Source organism: Elephas maximus, chromosome 1 (genome assembly GCF_024166365.1).
Source record: "Elephas maximus indicus isolate mEleMax1 chromosome 1, mEleMax1 primary haplotype, whole genome shotgun sequence".
NCBI classification, from domain to species: Eukaryota; Metazoa; Chordata; class Mammalia; order Proboscidea; family Elephantidae; genus Elephas; species Elephas maximus.
In genome coordinates, this window is record NC_064819.1 from 191,956,032 (window position 1) to 191,978,321 (window position 22,290).

The window sequence follows — 22,290 nt, forward strand, 5'->3', positions numbered from 1 at the left end:
TCCTGTGTTGTTTAATATTTTCCCCATAGAATCCTTCACTACTGCAAGTCGAGGCTTGAGTTTTTTCTTTGGTTCTTTCAGCTTGAGAAAAGCTGAGTGTGTTCTTCCCTTTTGGTTTTCTATCTCCAGCTCTTTGCAATGTCATTATAATACTTTGCTTTGACTTCTTGAGCCACCCTTTGAAATCTTCTGTTCAGTTATTTTACTTTATCATTTCTTCCTTTTGCTTTAGCTGCTCAACATTCATGAGCAAGTTTCAGAGTCTCCTCTGACATCCATCTCGGTCTTTTCTTTCTTTCCTGTCTTTTCAATGACCTCTTGCTTTCTTCATGTATGATGTCCCTGATGTCATTCCACAACTCATCTACTCTTGAGTCATTAGTGTTCAACGTGTCAAATCTATTCTTGAGATGGTCTCTAAATTCAGGTGGGATATACTCAAAATCATATTTTGGCTCTCATGGACTTGCTCTGATTTTCTTCAGTTTCAGCTTGAACTTGCATATGAGCAATTCATGGTCTGTTCCACAGTCGGCCTTTGCCCTTGTTCTGACTGATGATGATATTGAGCTTTTCCATCGTCTCTTTCCACAGATATAGTCAATTTGATTCCTATTGTTCCACCTAGCGAGGTGCCTGTGTATAGTCACCGTTCGTGTTGGTGAAAGAAGGTATTCGCAATGAAGAAGTCATTGGTCTTGCAAAATTCTATCATTCTATCTCTGGCACTATTTCTATCACCAAGGCCATACTTTCCAGCTTCCAGTCCTTCTTCTTTGTTTCCAACTTTCACATTCCAAATCAGCAATAATTATCAATGCATCCTGATTGCACGTTTGATGAATTTCAGACTGCAGAAGCTGATAAAAATCTTCAATTTCTTCATCTTTGGCCTTACTGGTTGGTGTGTAAATTTGAATAATAGTCATATTAAGTGGTCTTGCTTTCAGGCATATGGATGTTATACTATCACTGACAATGTTGTACTGCAGGATAGACCTTGAAATGTTGTTTTTGATGATGAATGCAACACCATTCCTCTTCAAGTTGTCATTCCTGGCATAATAGACTACATGATTGTCTACTTCAAAATGGCCAATACCAGTCCATTTCAGCTCACTAGTGCCTAGGATATCAATATTTATGTGTTCCATTTCATTTTTGACGATTTCCAATTTTCCTAGGTTTATACTTTGTACATTCCAGGTTCCAATCATTAATGGATGTTTGCAGCTGTTTCTTCTCATTTTGAATTTTACCACATCAGCAAATGAAGGTCCCAAAAGCTCGATTCCATCTAAGTCATTAAAGAGAGCCTACACCCTAAATTTGGACTTCTAGCCTCCTAAACTGTTGGAAAATAAATTTCTGTTTTGTTAAAGCATTTCTATTATAGCCCCACCAGATAACTAAGACAGTAGTTGAGCACAGATCCCAGGCAATCAATATGTATTATTTGAATGAGTATTTAATAAAGATAAGTAAAATATAGCCGTAACTTAAAAAAGCTGAGATGAGCAAGGAGTTAAGTGTTTCAGTAAGATTAAAGACACATTCAAATATTGCATAGGGTTACTCTGGTTCATCTTCACCAAGAATAAATGGGGCTATATAAGATTATATTATAGTTTGATGTCACCATTGTAACAACTGTGTGATTTGTTATCAAGTCACCAAGGATAGTTAATAAACCACCAGTTGCCATCAGGTCGATTCCAACTCCTGGAGACCTCATGTGTGTCAAAGTAGAATTGTGGTCCGTAGGATTTTTAATGACTAATTTTTCAAAAGTGAATAGTCCATAGTTATCACAAACATTGTTGAGATGAGTAGGACTATGTATAAGTTTGTATTTGCTTATGGTACACAGTTGTTAACTATCATTTGAATCTTTTAATCACTTTTTAAATTAACTTGGCCAAATCCCCTTAACTTGATTTCTAAGCCATTAATGTTACTGAATGGCCAAGACTCATTAATTTCACTTGTGCTGATCATTTAAAATACTGTCCCTGAAATTGCAAGAATAGAGTCCAAATGAGGCAATTGCTGCAGAAAATAACACTATGGTGCCAAAAGTTTCGCCAAGTATGTCACGTGTCACAAATGGAGAAGGCTCAACTCCTGAATATATTTTCTTATAGCCAGATATATAGTGCAAAATTTTCTGTTAGACATTTTTTAAGGCAGCTAACTGGCAAGGCTGTCAGAAGAACCAGGTATGTCAGGGAGATAGACGAGGTGCTTTGAGAAGCATGAAAGGAGAAATTAGAGTCCCTTAGCCACTGACAACCCTTTCACAATTCCTTGAGACTTCTTATTGACATTTGAGAGTCTTCTTCCATCTTACGTCCCTATCTACTAATGCAGCCAGCCTTTGCCTCAGCACTGCAAGATTCTAATGGCTCTTAGATCTTCCTAAACATAAAGATTTCCAGGCTCCAGCCTAGACTTACTGAATAAGTATCTCTGAAAGCTGGAGATTTGTTTTTTTAAAATACTCTGTGGCTACAGTAACCATAAATCCTCGTTTGCCCAGGTCTGTCCCAGTCTTCCCACTGTAATTTATTAATAACACCCCTTTCACTCTCAAACATGTCCTGGTTTGGGTAATAAATTATATGTTCACCCTATCTATAGGGTTCTGGGTTTTTTTTTTTTTAATCTATAGGTGCTTCAGGTGCTTCTGGTAAATAGCCAGGATCCAAACCTCCTCTCAACTACTCTTTCTCATATTTTATGTTCCATATTTATGGAGCTCTTGTGAAAAACTTCCCTTGAGATAGACAGGTGGATAGGTTGGTAGGTAGGTAGGTGAGTAGGTAGGTAGATGATAGATAGATAGATTAGATAGATAGATAGGTAGGTAGGTAGGTAGGTAGGTAGGTAGATAGATGATAGACAGACAGATAGATGATAGATAGATAAAAAAATTTTAAAAACTATTGCCATCAAGTTGATTCCGACTCGTAGCAACCCTGTAGGACAGAGAAGAACTGCCCCATATAGTTTCCAAGGAGCCTTATGGGGATTTGAACTGCCAGACTTTTGGTTAGCAGCCGTGGCACTTAACCACTATACCACCAGCGTTTCTAGGTAGGTAGGTAGGTAGGTAGGTGGGTAGGTGTGTAGGTGGGTAGGTGGGTGGGTAGGTGGGTGGTAGGTAGGTAGGTATCAGATTTCACTTGTAAAGAAATGATAAACAGTAACATCTTGGGTCCACAGTCTTCTATTCTGTAAAATGAAGTTGGCGTAAATGAACTTTAAAGTTGTTTTCTTTTTTTTTCTACTTCTGTGATTCTTGGAGAATATATGAGAAGAGCTCCTTGTCCCATTACATGAAACTGAATACATGAGACTACTTCAGAATGTTCAGCACCTGCCCCTAGCCAGTTAAACAAAGCATCAGATCTGAAGGCACAGAAATAGTATTCTAGTATCTGGCTGATTACCTCTAGTCCTTTGTATTCATTGCTTTGTGTCCAGTGACCACAAGCATTAGGTGAAGCTTGAAATGACAAAATAAACCAGACAAAAACCAAAGTGTATCAATAGCAAAGTTCTAATCTAACATCCGTGGACAGCTCTGTGGTTTTAAAATTGAATTTTTCTCACATTCACAGTGCCACCAACTGAAAGCTATACGTAGATGGCTTAATCTATACAAATTAGAATGAAAATAAGTAATTCCCACCTTTTACAGATGGGACAATTAATTGGTTTCTGAAATGTAAGACCTCAGAGAAATGTCATCATAAGTATAAATGCTCCTTCTATTATAAGACATTAAAACATTATTACTTTGTCATGTTCATACCGAATTTGATCTGACCTCTGAGTTTTGGTAAGAACAAAGGCCGAATAAAGATTTAAGGATTGTAATGATCACAAAACCACAAATTCATTAAAGGTACATCAAAAAAGCTTATTTAGAATCTGTTTTCATTTCGGCCACAATCACACCAGTGTAACATAATTGCTGTATTTTCTCTAGTTTTGTTTTTGGTTTAGTAGACTTAAACTTACCTAGTGTGAAGATTGTATCTTTTTTGTTGCTATGCCCCAACCCCAAGCTCATATCTGGGACCTATTGGTGGTCAATAAATACTAGCTGAATTTGACTGAATAAAGACAGAGCTGCTCTAGGTCAGTAGTTCTCAACCAGGCAGGGTTGGTTTTATCTCCCAAGGACATTTGGGGATGTCTGGAGACATTTACGGTTATTAAAATTGGAGGAGGTACTACTAGCATCTAGTGAATAGAAGCCTGGGACATGGCTAAACATTGTACAATGCACAGGGCTGCCCCCTCATAACACAGAATCATCCAACACAAAATGTCAGTAGTGCCAAGACTGAAAAATCCCATTCTAGATCATTAGTCTAGATCTGGACCACTTCCTTTTTTTTTTTTTTTTTTTTACCATAATTATTAAATTTATGAACTTATTTTCTTTTGTAAAACAAAACAAAAAATTGCTCACCCTCTTATTACTGTGTGAAAGACAATTTCATTGTTTTGGCCACCAGGGCAATGATAAACTTTATTATACTTTTTTATTAAAATGTGTTTATCTACCCATCCTATTTCCTATCATTACTCTTTAACATGAGCCATCTACAGAGATCATTCTCTGTATCAGACTCTATTGAAAGGCTTGTTAAAACACAGATTGCTAGGTCTGGACCCCAGAGTTTCTGATTTATCAGGTGGAGCCAATAATTTACATTTCTAACCAGTTTCCTAGGGGTGCTAATGCTCCTAGTCCAGTGACCACATGTTAAGAACAACTGACCTACAGCAGCAATATCCACCTTTTCACAATTCCCCGAATTCCTGTGCTCCTCCCATTCTCCCAGATTGTCAATGTAGACCCTCTGCTTTCCCTTGTAAGCAAATAAATCTTTCTCACCCACTTCACCATTAAAAAAAAAAATCCCCATTACTTCTCCCCAAATTCCTTGTCCACAAAGCCTTCTTTCCTTAAGTTCAAGTAGCTCCTGCTATGTAAAAGAAAGCTTAGGGGAAAAAAAGGGAAAAAAATCAATCAAACCAAAATAGAAAAACCTCCTCCTGAACAATGCTACAGTTACTGTGTAATGCCCTGCTGTGGTAGGTTGGTGAACATAGTGCTGGGTACTTAATTGGTATTTACTAAATATTACTGAATAAATAATTCAAACGTAAATATGCTATCTCAGAGGAGGGACATTATAGTGTTAGTATGGATTAGTTTCTTTATCCCCTGGAACCTACTAAAGTCCCCAGGAAATAAGCCACCTCATAAATCAATATTAAAAAAGAGTAAGTTTCAGAGCAATTTTTTTTTTTTGAGGCAGAAGATCAAACCAAATCAGTGATGTCCTATTTCAGTGTGTGTGCGTGCCTGCGGGTTTGAACCAATTAGCATAGTTCAACTGAATTAAGCATTTTGAACCGGAGAACTTAAGAAAGAAAATAAAAGCCCATTAATTGCCACATGGGAAATGGGGAAAAAAAAAAAATTGACATGATACCGATTCCTAAGAAGTGTATCCATTTCCATTCCCTACCCATGACCTTACCTTTGGCCCCAAAGTAGAAGACTTTCCAGAGCAGACACTGCTTGCAGAAGAGGTCCAGTTAACGGGTATTTCTGTTCCGTGGACAAGCTGTGTGTGGGTCTCCGTCTTTCACCCTCCTGAGGATATTTGAAAACTTAGGTTGTGTTGTCTAGAAAAAACACATTTTTTTTCATTCTAGTCCCTTTCTGCAAAAATCTCTTTCATCAAAAATTCAGAGGTAAAATCCAGAGGTAGAGGGTGCTTATCTTTCATTAGCTTATTCTCACCTAGGATTGAAACACAGGATTCTAATTAGTTCTTACTTTAGGAGACAAAAAGAACTAATATTCAAAACATGTTTATGGGTACTGCTTGAGCACACACCAGTTAGAGCTGAGGCCAACCACAGAAGTGGGCTGAGTCCCAGAAGGCCTTTACTATGCTTTGTGTGAATTTGTAGTCGCTGGATATTTAGAAGGATGAAGATGGGTCTCAAAAAGGGTCATGCTGCAAGATGGGAATTTGAGACAAGGGCTATTCACTAACTGGTCTTGGAAGTATTTCAGTATTTTAACAAACAGGCTGTACCACTGCAAACGGGCTGAGAGCCAGCTATGAAGACAAGTTTACTGAATTAGAACATTATTCTGGCTGAGTGGTATTAACCAATACAACACTGACTTCTTTTTGTTGTTGTTTGTTTTTAGTATTTTATCTGAAAAATTTTTAAAACGTTTAAAAATGTTAAAAGGCCAAACTTCTCAGACTGGGCATTTTTGATGGGAAATTCTTTTTAGCTGATATATTTGAAGGTGTTTTTCACTTTTTGGCCCTGGTGTCCATGAAATAAATAACTATATTCCGAGCACTTAGCACTGTGCTGTGCACTGGTAGAGATGATCAACAAGCACACATTGAATAATTAAGCCTTGCTTTGCAAGCGAAAACAATCCAAACATCAATGCATACTGTGTAGTTTCAGCTAAAGCTCCAAGTCAATAGGAAACTACAAAAGGACTGACGCAATGAGAATTATTCTGGTCACAAACGTACCTGGTGGCTGATGATTTGATGTTTATATGTGTGGGCAAGGGGTTAGCAAGTATCTGTAGTTATTCTGTCCCTTTGACCTTTTGTTTTCTTAATCTGTCAATGGCAATTTGGCATGATGTGACCTTTTAAATTCCAGGACTGTGCCTGTTTTGTTCACCAGGGCCTGACATAGAGTTTCTGCTCAATAAATATTTGTTCAGTGAATGAGTAGCCCTTAAACCATTGAGGGCATATACCTCTGCAAAGCAATAGACTCTGAACCTATTATGAAATCACTTCTGCTTCCTTGTCTCCCCAAATTCAGGAGTCAGAACACACAGAGAGAGCTCTCCCTCAAGTAAAAATCCCCCAGTGACTACGGAGTCTAAGGTTAAATATAATTTTTTCAACCTGTCTACTAGGATTCAGAGCTCTTTGTTTCAACTCGGTATACCCACAGGATACTCAAAGAGCAGGGGAAAATATGTGAAAGACTTAGTCTTTTTATAAATTACTTTTAGTGCTGCAGAGAGCATGGTCAAAACTGGAAAGTCTCATCTTATGAACCGTTCGATCCCCCTCCCCCGGCCCTGCCATCCCTATGCCACTACCTAAGTCAGGGAACTGAATAGATTCTGTTGGTTTCTAATCTCTGTTTTGCAATGCAGCACTTCTGGTTGTTCTACAAAACTAAATTCTCCAGGTAAGAAATAATTCATCTGGTATTTTAATGCCAAACAAACAATTCACCTGATATATTGAGTTCATGAATATCTATGCTTCTTTCTGTAGGCAGAACTTCAGAGTAGTATATAGACCATATGAATAGTATTTACATCTTAATACCATCGTTGCATCTTTTTTTTTTCTGAGAAAATTATAAATACTTTGAAAACTTTGAAGTCTTTTTTTTTTTTCGATTATTTTGAAAATAATTAGACTTCATTCAGGTAACTGAATTCTTAAAATAATTAGAGAGAGACACGGTAAGCTTTGTGAAGCCTCTATTCTTTTAGTTTTACCATGGTATCCCAGCAGCTAATATACATATTGCTGTTGTTAGGTGCTGTTGAGTCATTTCTGACTCATAGTGACCCTGTGTTTAATAAAACAAATTATTGTCCAGTTTTACATCATTCTCACAATCATTGCTATCTGAACCCATTGTTGTACCCACTGTGTCAACTCATCTTGTTGAGGGTCTTGCTCTTTTTTGCTGATCCTTTACTTTAGCAAGAATGATGTCCTTCTCCAGGGATTGGTCCCTCCTGATAACATGTCCAGAGTACTTGAGACGAAGTCTTGCCATCCTCGCTTCTAAGGAGCATTCTGGCTGTACTTCCTCCAAGACAGATTTGTTTGTTCTTCTGGCAGTCCATGGTATATTCAATATTCTTTACCAACACCATAATTCAAATGCATCAATTCTTCTTTGGTCTTCCTTATTTGTTGTCCAGCTTTCACATGCATATGGGATAATTGAAAATACCATGGCTTGGGTCAGTCATACCTTAGTCCCCAAAGTGACGTCTTTGCCTTTTAGCACTATAAGGAGGTTTTTTGCAGCAGATGCGTTCAATGCAATACATCATTTGATTTCTTGACTGCTGCTTCCATGGGCATTGTACATACTAGGTCCAAAAAACCAAAACAATTGCTGTCCAATGAATTCTGACTCATTGTGACCCTATAGGACAGACTAGATGTGCCCTGTAAGGTTTCCAAGGCTATAAATCTTTATGGAAGCAGACTGCCACATCTTTCCCCTGTGGACTGTCTGGAGGGTTCAAACTGCAGACCTTTTGGTTAGCAGCTGAGTGCTTAACCACTGCACCCCCAGAGCTCCTTTACATAATATGTACTCAATATGTATTTGCTAAATTAACAATCAAATGCTCTTTGCAATGCTTTTCCTTTCCACCATTATTTCTTAGTTCCTGACACAGAAGAAAAAAAATGGTCAGAAATGACCCTTAGGGTTTTCAAATCATAAGCAAAGCAGAGATTGATTTTTTCAATCCTAGAATAATCAGATAAGGAGTTTTCCAGCCGAGGATATAGTGAAGAATACTTTTTTTTGCCCTGAGCTAAGCAGAGTTTAGGGCTGTGCTTGAATGTAGCAGTGACTATTGGAAAAGAATGTAGCAATCACCATTGGAAACGCTGTCAAAGGATGTCCCATATACTTGGTTATTTCAGCGCTTTGCTCCAATTACATAGAAAAAGTATATTTATGATAGAAGAGAATACAACTCTTCTGTTTATTGATTTTTGAAGGATAATTTTGAAGGATAGAACAGTTTAAAAGTTGATGTATTTGACAGTAATGCTGGAAACTTAGCAGGATTTTATAAATTATTCAGTGAAAGATTGGAGGTCTTGTCTCATGTGAAATAGGACACTGTTCTATAGTTAAGTCACCTAGCTACAACACCATGTTCCTAGTCTTTCTTTATTCCCCCTTTTCTTAAAAATTTGATCTGTGTCCCTTTTGTTCTGGATCTTCCTTCCTATCAGATTGTCAATAAATTAAGTCGAGGAGTTGGCAACAACTGTGGCTTTGTAGAAAGTCTGTGCTAAAAGTGATGAAATTCAGGTTTAGTCTGTCTCTCTCACTTGAACAATAAGAAAGACTTAAAAAAGGTAAGGTATGTAAAATTAGCTTGTAACTACAAAGCATTACAGAGATGTTCATTAACCTCATTATTACACAAAGCCCAATATATAAGCCAGTGAGAATAATTCTTCACATCACTTGTAGAATGCTTCATTTCTTTATGGAAATGTTTCATGTCATCTCTCTTACATGCTTTTTCTGTATTAACAAACTACTGGTAGTAGGAATGATTAAAATTAGAAGACCTGTTTTCTCTTCTTGGATATTCCATTGGCTACTTTTATAATATGGCAAATCATTTTCCTGTTTAAACTTAAACAGTTTCTTCTATAAAATTAAGATAAAGATCATACTCAGAACATTGCTGAAATTTGAAATTTGGAAAACTGAGTGTTTTGTTGGTTGAAAAGCAAGCACTCTATTACTCCAAGTAATTAAAGGAAGGAATCATAGTGAAATTCCAGCTACAGGTACAAACTGGTGAGAAGTCAACTCTCCAAACCCTACCCCAACTCCAAACACACCTAGCAAGCAGCTACTGTAAGATCTACCCTGAATTCTACTGTTAGGGCACATACATAATGGCTGTACAAATATAGTTGCATAACAAGAATAAGGATCTTATGTTAAAACATTATATGCCACTCAGGAAGCCCTGGTGCTGTAGTGGTTAACAGCAACAGCTGCTAACCAAAGATCGGCAATTCAAGTCCACCAGGTGCCCCTTGGAAACCGTATGGAGCAGTTCTACTCTGTCATATACAGTTGCTATGAGTCAGAATCAACTCGACAGCAACAGATGATATGCCACCCAGTGTAAATTTTGTGCATTCTGGCTTAATCCTTAAAACACACCTGAAAAACAGATATTATTTCCCTACCTTAAAAGTGAAGAAATAAAGACCTTAGGGAAGTAAGGTCAGTTGACTAAAGTTATAGAATTTGTAGGCAGCAGAGAAAGAATTGAAGCCCATACTTTCTGAGTCTAAAGTCCATGATGTTATACTCAGGGCCTAAGCACCTAAGGGTGTTTACAGAGACCTAGATATTATGTTCTGGACATAACATATCATCTAGTATTTCCAGGGTTGTAATTTTATCATGTACTTTTCCTCTTTATTTTTTGCTTTATTAGAATGATTCATTACTTTTTACAAATTATTTGGTTAAATCATATGAAGAAATTGGGGTCCGTGAATGAGGTCATCTATGAAATGACTGGGTTATGATTCTCCAGCTTTTATCGTTTCATGGTTCTGGGAAGAGAGTTTTAAAAACATGTTTTCTCTTTCAATTTGGTCACTTTTTCTTGAAGCCCTCAGAAGCCCATATTCCAGTGTAGCTGTTCTGCTACTTGGTATTTGCATATGTCTCCATGGGCTCCCAGTCCTAGATGGAAAGTACTATTGATTTGCTCTTTAGAACTTTATCTTATTAAAGAGGTTAGAGCTGTCTTACCTTCCTTAATAAAACAATGTATACCTCACAGTACTTTGTAATACATACCATGCAGAAAAAGTAGGTGCAAGATGAACATTTAATACTAAATTGTGAATACTAGAATGCCATGTGAGAAAGCAAAAATAATACCAAAATGTGAAGAATATTTTTTAAAGCTAAGAGGGTGACTTGCAATGACAAAGAAAAAAAAAAATTGGAGAAAAAATAATGCAGTGAAATGCAATGAGGTTTGGAAAAAGTTTGTAGTCTGGATATGATGGAAGGGTGTTGGCTAACTAGTGGTGAGATCTAAGAGGAATAATTTTAATGAAATACAATGGTGAATCAGCAATGTGATTTGAGTCATGTCATTTTGGCCTAATTAGAGAGGAGATGGTCTAGAGGCAGAGCTGCTGGTAGGGAATGCATTTCAGTGATTCAGGCAAGAGATCATTAAGAATTTGTAGAGATGGGAAAGAAAGAATAACTTTGAGAGATGTTGAATTAGAATCACCTGTGGGAGGAGTACGAGACACGAAAGCTAACTTAGAAAGTTGCTCGCCTCAGGGACAATATTGATGGTGGTATCTACCACAATGATGGAAAAGTTGCAGAGAAAAGATGAATTCAATTTTTTTTAATTTATTTTTAACTTTAAGACTGCCAGACATCATTTCTATTCCCTTATGGAGAAATATTAGCTGTCATCAGAACATCAGAACTGTATATTTTTTCTAAGTTGTGTTAAAAATATAGAAATGCATTGTCTTGGTTATCTAGTGCTGCTGTAACAGAAATACCACAAGTGGATGTTTTCAACAAACAGAAGTTTATTCTCTCACAGTGTAGGAGGCGAGAAGTCCAAATTTAGGGCATCAGCTTCAGGGAAAGGCTTTCTGTCTGTGAGCTCTGAGAGAAGGTCCTTGTCATCAATCTTCCCCTGGACTAGGAGCTTCTCAGCACAGGGACCCTGGTTCCAAAGGACGTGCTCTTCTCCTGGCTCTCGTTTCTTGGTGGTATGAGGTTCCCATGTCTCTCTGCTAGCTTCTTTCTTTTATATCTCAAAAGAGACTGACTTAAAACACAGCCTAATCTTATAGATTGAACTCTGCCTCATTAACATAACTGCCTCTAATCGTGCCTCAGTAACATCATAGAGGTAGGATTTACAACACATAGGAAAATCACATCAGATGACAAAATAGTGAACAATCACACAGTACTGGGAATCATAGCCTAGCCAAGTTGACACATATTTTGGGGGGATAGAGTTCAATCCATAACATTCATGATACAATAATTTCTCTCACCTTATCTAGAATAGGAGCTGTTGACCATATTTTAACGATATTGGCTAATGCTTCAAATGCTTCAATAGCTCTAGTAAAATAAGCATGGGCATTTGCTTCTTATTCATGTCTCTGGGCTAATTATATAACATATATCTTTTTATCTTAATATAATTCCAAATATGCAATACAAGAAACTGCAATGCTGTTTTTAATATTTACAATGCAGTGTCCCTCCTTGACGTTTTATTCAAGGGAATTTTTGAAGAATTGTGTTATAATTTAAATAAATGTAATTTTTCAGCAACTAAGTGATAATTATTTACTTTTTTCTGAAACACTTTGTAGTAGAATTCAATTCAAACATCAATCAGTGTGTACCAATAAAGTGATCTCTAACTGCAGCAATGATAAAATGACTCTTAATAGCTAACAGTTGTTGAGCTTTTACCTCTACCCACCACTGGGCTAAGGGCTTTATCTCATTTATTAATACATACTGTTATCATTCTGGTTTTATGGATTGAGATACTGAAGCATAAGCAGGTTATTTACTGTGACTAGGTTAGCATTGGAACCAAGATTTGAACCCAAGGATTTGCATCAATACATTAAGAAATACAAGACAAGGTGCTGGAATGGGGGAAAAAAAATAGATAAACTCAAGTTGTGTACATTTCAAATTGTCTTCTCATGGAAAATTTTCACTGATCCATATAACAGGCATATCAGGTAGACAGGTATTACTATCTCCCTTTCAAACCAGAAAACTTGGAAGATTAATAAATTGTCAAAGTCAAAACTGTTTTTAAGTGGCAGAGTCAAAACTAAATGCTTTTTGTTTTATTTACTTATTTTTATTTTAAATTATATTAGCTTTATTGGAAGAAGAAAAGACCCAAGCTTCTCCTAAAGCCAGGTTCTCAAAATGCATTGTGCTTAAAATTACCTGGCGAATTTATTTAAAATGCAGACACCTTAGTCCAAATCCCAGCCTTCTGAACCCCAGATGATCAAAGATGTGGTGAAACCCATGTGAAATTGTTCGCTACAGATTAGGAAGTAAGCACGAGTAAGCCCGTGCTTACCTTACTGGCTAATCCATTCCTGCAAAAAACTTAAGTGGCAGAAAACAGACAAGGTAACACGGCACAGGTTTTGTAGAGGTGAGAATGAAGGGTATAGTCAGAAATAGTCTAAGACGAGTTAGTGGAGAATCCACATTTTAAGCAAATATAAGTATTTCAAGTGTCTATGCTTGACTCTTACCCTTGGAAGCCCTTAAGAGTTTTGACCATTCAGAATATGTTAGGATGATTAAATCTGGCAATGGTATGAAGAATGGCTTATAAAGGCAATTTAAAATCATACAGATATAAGTGACATGTTATGAACTTAAATTAAAAAAAAAAAAAAGCCTATTGCCATGGAGTTGATTCTGACTCATAGCAACCCAATAAGATAGAGTAGAACTGCCCCATAGGGTTTCTAAGGAGTGGCTGGTAGATCCGAACTGTCGACCTTTTGTTTAGCAGCCCGATCTCTTAACCACTGCACCACCAGGGCTCCATAAACTTCAGTTAGGGTATTAAAATGGTAAAGTGTTGGAAGGGAAAAGACAAGCCTACTAGTTAAGTAATCAGTAATGAAGCTCAGGAAATGAAGAAAAACACAACTGATCTTTTAAGTCTCTATCACTCACTGAGGGTATGCTTCTGAGGGAAAAACATTAAAAATATATTTTGTTACATTGTTTCAGATTTTGGAAAAAATATCAACAGCAGCTATTTCTTTTGACTTTATAAAAATATATTGTTTTTGGTTCTAATTATCTTTTTGACATTGGTGAGGGCTGGAAGATCTCTATCCTGGGCTCACCTGGTGGTTTTGAAATGTCTAAGAGTTCAATTACTTGGGATCCTGGATCTTCTTCTTGGATTATCTTCCTCTAGGTCCACGTGGTTCTAAGCAAATCTACAGGAAGTCCTTAAAATTAGCAATTTAGATTCTGCAGACAGTTATATCAACCCCTAGAGTCTTCTTATGAAATTAAATTAGATGAAATCATTTAACTTTCTGATGGGTGAAAGCTCTCATGAGTCCTAGAGACAGATATTCAGAAAGTAAGATAGGGGTATGGATTGGGGATGGGTGGGGCTGGCAAGTACAGCATTCCAGAAATCACTGCAGATATTAGCAAACTTTACCTTTTATAGTACCTGTCTAAGTGCAACTGACAGATGGGAATTCCTTAAACACAGGACAGAAATGGAAAAACAGCGGGTTTGGGCCCAGTATTAGGCACAATTAATGGTTTCCTCTTCATAAAAACTGTGCCTGACAAATGAAGTTGGACAAGACATCATTGGGACAACTCAAACTGCTCACTAGAGACACAATAATAAGAAATTGCTGACATGAGGATCAGTGAATTCATTTTCTTTAATATTTCATTATTGAATGCTAAATATTCAGAAAGGAGAGAAATAAAGAACTTTTAAAATGTGCAAGCTTTAAAAAAAAAAAGAATGACTTCTTGTATTTGGTAAAAAGTCAAGTAGACTTCACGTGAGATAAATTGGCCTTTACCAGAGCCATTATTTGTTCTTCCTGATTGATTACACTAAGGCAAGTTGAACGTTTCCGACTTAATTATGCATACCTTTGAGGAGACCATCAGACAGGTCAGAGGATCTCAAACTTGCCACACATTGAAATCTTCTGGGGAGCTTTAAAAATACCTGGGCCATGCCTCAAGAGGGCCTGATTTAATTAGTCTAAGCTAGATTTAGGGCACAGATTTTTTTTTTTTTTAAAGTTGCCAGTGAATTTTTATATTTAGCCAGTGCTGGGAACCACTGAGATAGATAAATATCAGCACTTCACTGCTCACTGGCGCAGAACCACGTATTTCAAAGAAACTGCATCTCCTCCAAGTGCTGAACCGAATGCATAGTAAGAGCGGAAAATTGGGAAAATGAACCAGATTATAATTTTTTATTTGTGAGGTTCTGTTCCTTGGCCTGTTAACAGTCACAAGAGATGACAAATACTGTATGCTATGAATTTGGCCCAGGATGCAGTACTCAATATCTTTGTAGGGGAGGAACTTTCCTAATTTGGGTGCCTTTTGTACCCCAAATCTGCTTACATGGATATTCATATGACTTTCTCTCAGCAAAAAAAGGAAATCTTACAATTTCATTAATACTCTTTAAAAACTATTTTTATTTCAAAATATAGCACTCAAAAAAGCACATAAAAGAACAGTATGCGCTGGTGATTCACAAAGCCAATGCCTGTGTAAACAGCATCCAGAAAATCAGCAGCGTCCCCTAGGACCCCTTGATCTCTCATATGCTCTTACAATCATTATGTCAGTATCCTGACTTTTATGGTAAGTATTTACTTTCTTTTAAAAATATTTTTATAACCTAAGCAAGTTTGCTAAACACTGTACTTTTGCGAAACACACACACACATACATATAAATTTATATAAATGGAATATTTTCTGTCTGCTTTCTTTCAAATACCGCTTTGTTGAGTCAGCCCATTTGGCCATTCTTTTTTTCTTACTATATTTCATGTCTTAATATATTACAATATATGTGTCCCTTTCACTGTCAATAGGTGTTTGAACTATAGCTTCTTGTACATATCTCCTAGTACATATTTGCTTATGTTTCTGAGGACTATAGAACCTAAAAGTCAAAATTGCTGTGATACAAGTATGGGTAATTTTAATTTTGAAGATAACGGCATCCTGTTTCTTGTTTCTTGTACCAGTTTACACTCCCACCAGCAATATATGAGCTTTCCTGTTGCTCTACATCAGAAGTCTGCAAACTATGGCTCATGGCCCTAGCCTACCCTGCCACCTGTATTTAAAAATAAGGTTTTATGGGAATACAGCCATGCCTTTACATTTACCCACTGTCTGTGGCTGGTTTCAGGTTATAACAGAGTTGAGTATTTGTGACAGAGACCATATAGGCTGCAAAGCCTAAAACACTTATCCATCGCTTTACCAGAAAGGTTTGCTTATCCCTGCTCTATATCTTTGCTAATTCTTGGTATTGTCAGGCTTTTCAATTTTGTCGTTTCTGGTGAATATGTTGTTGAATTTTCTTGTAATTTTATTTGCATATTCCTGATTACCCTTGGTCATTTCAATATCTTTGTTTTGTAAAGTCTCTTGATCCTTTTTGTAGTGGATTTTTGTTGATTTTATTTACTTCTATATATATATGTGTATATATATATACACATATATATAAAATCAGTTGTGAGTTCCTTTCCAGTTATTCTGTTAGGATTCTCTTCCATTTTGTGGCTTGCCTTTTCACTTTCCCAGGGATGTCTTTTGATGAACAGGATTTTTTTAAATTTTAATGTAATCCAATTTAGCAATTTTACTTTTGGTTAGTACATTTTGTATCCAGTTAAAGAAGTCTTTCTTTCCCCCAAAGTAATGAATACTCTTCTACCTTATCTCTTAGAACAGGAGTTCTCAACCGAGGGCAATTTTGGATCCCTAGGGATATTTATCAATGTCTGGAGATGTTTTGTGTTGTCATACCTGGAGGGGGTGCTCTGGGTCTCTGGATTTTGCATGCTATCCTATTGGTCTATTTGTCTCTCCTCATATGAAAACACTATCATATATATTGTATCATTATATACATTTTGGTATCAGGAGCATCTGTGGGTCTGTGTCTATTGTCTTGCTGGTCTCCTTGAATGAGTTTGTTTCTTTTTTCTTTTTCTTTTTTTAAAACATGTTCCAGATATTTTATTTGAAAATGTCTTGTAAAAATAAGTTGTAAAATCATCTAGGATGATTTTGTCTTCTTCTATAGATGACTTACATTTGCTTCTGTTAGCTGTCTGGGCGTATGAGGATCCAGGATTTAATCCTGGTTCATCTTAATCCAGTATCAAGATTGGAGGTAATCTGAAGGTGAGTTGGTTCCTCTGAAGACTTGTCTACTTCTGTTAACTCTTTTTTCTAGACTTTGAGATTTCAATCCAAAGGCGAGAAGGTTTACCAGAGACCCCTTTATGATGGCTCCTGAACATCACTCCCTGTGCCCTAGTCAAAAAAGGCTGTGAAAATTTCCTCTCAGCCACCCTCTCAGGAATCAGCAAATGGATCTAGTAGAATTGTGATACCTCCTCCCTGGGCTGCTATTTCTCCAGATCCTGGCCCAGTAATCTTTCTTTATCTTGTTAAATCTCTACTCTTTTCAAATGCTTTTATAATTTTTTTAATTGTACTTTAGATGAAGGTTTACAGACAAACTAGTTTCTCATTAAACAGTTAGTACACATATTATTTATGACATTGGTTAACAACCCCACGACATGTCAACACTCTCCCGTCTCAACTTTGGGTTCTTTGTAACCAGCTTTCCTGTCCCCTCCTGCCTTCTATACCCTGCCCCTGGACTGGTGTGCCCCTTTAGTCTTGTTTTGTTTTCTGGGCCTGTCCAATCTATAGCCGAAGGGTGTACCTCAGGAATGACTTCATTATTGAGCTGAAAGAGTGTCTGGGGGCCATACTCTCAGAGTTTCTTCAGTCTCTGTCAGCCAGCAAGTCTGGTCTTTCTTCTTGAGTTAGAATTTTGTTTTATATTTCTCTCCACCTCTGTCCAGGACCCTCTTGTGATCCCTGTCAGAGCAGTCAGTGGTGGTAGCCTGGCACCATCTAGTTGTACTGGACTCAGTCTGGTGGAGGCTGTGATAGATGTGGGCCATTAGTCCTTTCCTTTGTACCTTTAGTTTTCTTCATTCTTCCTTGCCCCCAAAGAGGTGAGACCAGTGGAATATCATAGATGGCCGCTTACAGGCTTTTAAGACCCCAGACACTACTCACCAAAGCAGAATGTAGAACATGTTGTTTTTAAACTATGTTATGCTAATTGAGCTAGATGTTTCCCGAGACAATGGTCCCCGCAGCCCTCGCCCCAGTAATTCCGTCCCTCGGATAGTTTGAATGTGTCTACGGAGCTTCCGTGACCTTGCCTTGTACAAGTTGTGCTGGCTTCCCCAGTATTATGTACTGTCTTGCCTTTCACTAAAGTTATGACTTATCTATTGTCTATTTAGCGTTTTTCCATCCCCACCCCTCCCCTCCCTTGTAACCATCAAAGATTATTTCTTTTTGTATGTAAACCTTTTCATGAGTTTTTACAGTAGTGGTCTCATAATATTTGTCGTTTTGTGATTGACTTGTTTCACTCAGAGTAATGCCCTCCAGGTTCATACAAGTTATGAGATGCTTCACAGATTCATTGTTATTCTTTATTTTGTGTATGTGCCACAGTTTATCCATTCATCTGTTGATGGGCACCTAGATTGTTTCCATCTTTTTGCTATTGTGAACAATGCTGCAGTGAACATAGGTGTGCATATGTCTATTCATGTGACAACTCTTATTTCTCTAGGATATATTCCTAGATGTGAGATTGCTAGATCATATGGTATTTCTATTTCTAGCTTTCTGAGGAAGCTCCATATTGTTTTCCAAAATTGTTGGATCATTTTGCATTCCCGCCAACAGTGCATAAGAGCTCTGATCTCCCCACAGCCTCTCCAACATTTATTTCCTGATTTTTTTATTTGTGCCAGTGATGTGAGGTGAGATGGTATCCCACTGTGGTTTTGATTTGCATTTCTTTAATGGCTAGTGATCCCAAGCGTTTCCTCATGTGTCTGTTGGCTGCTCGAATGTCTTCTTTGGTGAAGTGTCTGTTCATTTCCTATGCCCACTTTTTAATTTATTTGTCTTCTTGTTGTAGAGGTGTTAGATTTTCTTGTAGATTTAGGAGATTAGACCTTGTTCTGATTTGTAATAGCCAAAGGAAGAGATGTCTTCAGTAATTATTTTTTATGTAAAAGAGTAAAGTGATGGAATTTAAAAAAACTCAAAATGGTTTTGTTTTTAATATGTTCTGTATAATTTGAAAAAGTTATAAAATACCTGTGTATATATACATAGTTTTTATCTTGTTAAATGTATATCGATTTAAATTAGAATTTAAAATAAGTTTACAATATAATGTATTTTTACACAATAGCACGTAATTCTGCATTTGTTTGCCAACTGTGCCCTCCCCTCGTGAAGTATTTTCATAAATGCCACTATGCCATTTTTTCCCCATGTTGCTGTAAAAAAAATAGAGCACCTATAGAAATACCTTACTGGGGAGGGCATGGTTGGCAAACAGACGTCAAAGGTGTTCATTACTAGTGTAAAAATATGGCAATTAAAATGTAAATCCTGTATCTTAAATTGATCAAGAGGTTTTTTCCATTAATTTTATCACCAAATGATATATATTAAGTGCAGAAGAATCATCGTTTAGTCTATTTCTTCTCCCTGTGATGTAACATTGGAAAAGGTTTAACTCTTTATAACATAGTCTTTCATTTATAAAAGTTTTTACAAAGTATAAGACACATGTTAAGCATTTAATGTCAGTTCCATTTTTTATTTTAAGGAAAAAAAAAAGTGTTACAAACAGTGTGTCTGTGTGTTTGTATGTAACTCGGTGTATGTGAAGGACCAGAGTAACTTTTAGCAAAACCAGTCTGAAGTCAGACTAAGACAGAATGCTGTAAGGGAACTCTTGGCCTAGTTCTTCTTAGAAGCAAGGATGGTAAGGCTTCGTCTTATATACTCTGGACATGTTATCAGGAGGGATCAGTCCCTGGAAAAGGACATCATGCTTGGTAAAATAGAGGATCAGTGAAAAAGTGAAAGATCCTCAATGAAGTAGATTGACACAATGGCTGCAAAAATGGTCTCAAGCATAACAACAGTTATGGAGATGGTGCATGACTGGACAGTCAGTGTTTCGTTTTGTTGTAAATGGGATCATTATGACTTGGAAGCGACTCAGTGACACCTAACAACAATGTAAAAACAACAACAACAAAAAGTCCATTGCCGTCAAGTCAATTCTGACTCATGGCCATCATATGTGTTATACAGCAGAGCTACTCCATAGGGTTTTCTTGACTATAATCTTTATGGAAGCAGATTGTCAGGCCTTTCTCCTGTGGCCCCACTGGGTGAGTTGGAACTGCCAGCCTTTATGTTAGCAGCCAAGCACAAATGGTCTTTGCCACCCAGGAAATTGTATATATATATATATATATATATATATATATATATATATATATATATGATGCATGGACATATACAACAAATTAGGAATCCAATGTACTGTATGCCAATATTAACTTGTACTTTCTCCTCCTTCAGAAACTGGAAAGATTTCTTATCCCTTGTTTCCAAGATAATGAGATGTTCTGTTTCTTTGAACTCCACCTAACTGTGTCTCATTTTGGTACTGATCGGTGATGTACCCTTAGCACTTTTATCCCATTTCATCCTGTGCTGGAATGATGAGTTATTTCATTCAAGTCTTTTACTATTGCTAAATCTTTCTGCAACTGGGAATGATTAAAATTCACATCGTGCACAGTCTACAACAAATTATTTCTGAGGGAGCTTTGCATCTTTTCCTACAAGCTTTGTCAAATTCTTTCTCCTTATTTTTTGTTTTAATCAGGGAATGACTCCCTCTGAAATGCAAATCCATTGTCTATGTCTGCTTCCCAATTTTTGATTAGCATTCACTCTGCCCAAAGTGAGACAGAAATGTAATCTACACCCTTTGAACACAACTGGGCTGCATCTACTTTACTCTTCTTTGCTTCTCGGCATATCCCAACCTTCACTGCTCAAAGCAAGTGCAGTTCAGTGTGGCTACTCTACAGTCCCTAAGTGTATGTGCCCTGATTTCAAGCAAATGACTTATAGTGTCATCAGTTAACAAATACAAGGCTGGGCAACTCAGACATTTTAGGCAAATTGCCCTAGTCCCAACTCGGGTGACCATTTAAATTAGATGGATGCATGGTCTCATCAGTGGTGGTAGGGTTAGCTGGTGAGAATGAAAAGTTTAACAGTGGCAGACAAGGCCACCTCTGTGAGCAGAGCATAGTTGTCAGAGAAACAGATGTCACCAAAAGATGTCTACTACCAGAATATTGACATTTAACCACATCCCATCAATGTAACACGGATAAGAAGTCACAAGGGAAGCATAATATTTAAAAAAAAAAAAAAAACTGTTAGTTTTTCCTACTGTGGTTGCCTGTTGCTATGATGCTGGAAGCTATGCCACCAGTATTTCAAATACAAGCAGGGTCAGCCATGGTGGGCAGGTTCCAGCAGAGCTTTCAGACTAAGACAAATGAGGAGGAAAGGCCTGGTGATTCACTTCTGAAAGAAACCAATGGAAAACCTGATTCACAACAGAGAATTGTCCAATATAGTGTGTAGAAGATGTCAGAAGACACTCAGTATACACAGTGGCCACAACAATGGACTCAAGTATACCAATAAGCGTGAAGATGGTGCTGGACCAGGCAATATTTTTTTCTGCTGTACATGGGGTAGCCATAAATCAGAGCCTCCTTGACAGCAACTAATAACAGCTAGCAAACCATTATGTGTCACATGTAAAGTTGCCTCTATTAATCTCTTTCTTTAGAATCATTGCCAGTGTGGAAAGAATGACTCCGAAGTCACATCTGATCACTTGCCATAGTATTTTACACCTCTAATACCAGATCAGTCATGACAAGTTCCCTGGAATTCCCAGTGAGAAATGAAACCCAATAGCTAAGGGACTTCATTAATGGAAATTTGGTGTGACTATTACAACCAAGCTGCTCTGATTGCTGCTGTGGAATGGGAAGTATGTTTTGGTTCAGTTAAATGCATAATGAACACTGTAGATACATAATTGCCTGAGACTACTGAATTCCACATTTCTGCTGGAAAAATGCACAATTTGGGTGAGAAGATTCCCGAGATTACCATCTCTTGCTATGATCCAGATAAACTGTTATTTTTACCCAGAAAGCAGCAAGTTCGTTTTCATGAAAAGATCTATTCATTCAGAAACGGTAGAAAGCATAAGATAACATTTAATTGAAGATTGTAGTCTGCATTTGCTGTTTGTTCCTTTCTGAATGACTTTCCAAGGCTGGCAATACTTTCCATTTTCTGTAGCACAAGTGAATTTTGAAAAGTCTCTCTTATCTCACTAGAGAGAGAAGCTAAAATGACCTTAATTATGATCTTTCTGTATTTATAATACCTTTAACTGCAAATGCAAGATTCGGAAGCACAGCTGATAGTGTGAAAAGGTTGCACACTGTCTCGTCAGCAAGATTTCTTTCTTTTTGTCCTGATTATTCTAGAATTCGACTATTTGAACAGACAGTTCATATGGTGGATAAAGGAACTGATAAAGAAGAATTAGAAAAACACTGATATTAAGTTAGGT

General features: G+C 37.1%; 1 protein-coding gene across 2 annotated transcripts in view; it reads left to right on the forward strand.

Annotated features, from left to right (window-relative positions):
* NKAIN2 (sodium/potassium transporting ATPase interacting 2) overlaps positions 1-22,290 on the forward strand; it is a 1,431,299-nt gene that overhangs the window by 882,836 nt on the left and 526,173 nt on the right. The window lies entirely within an intron of this gene.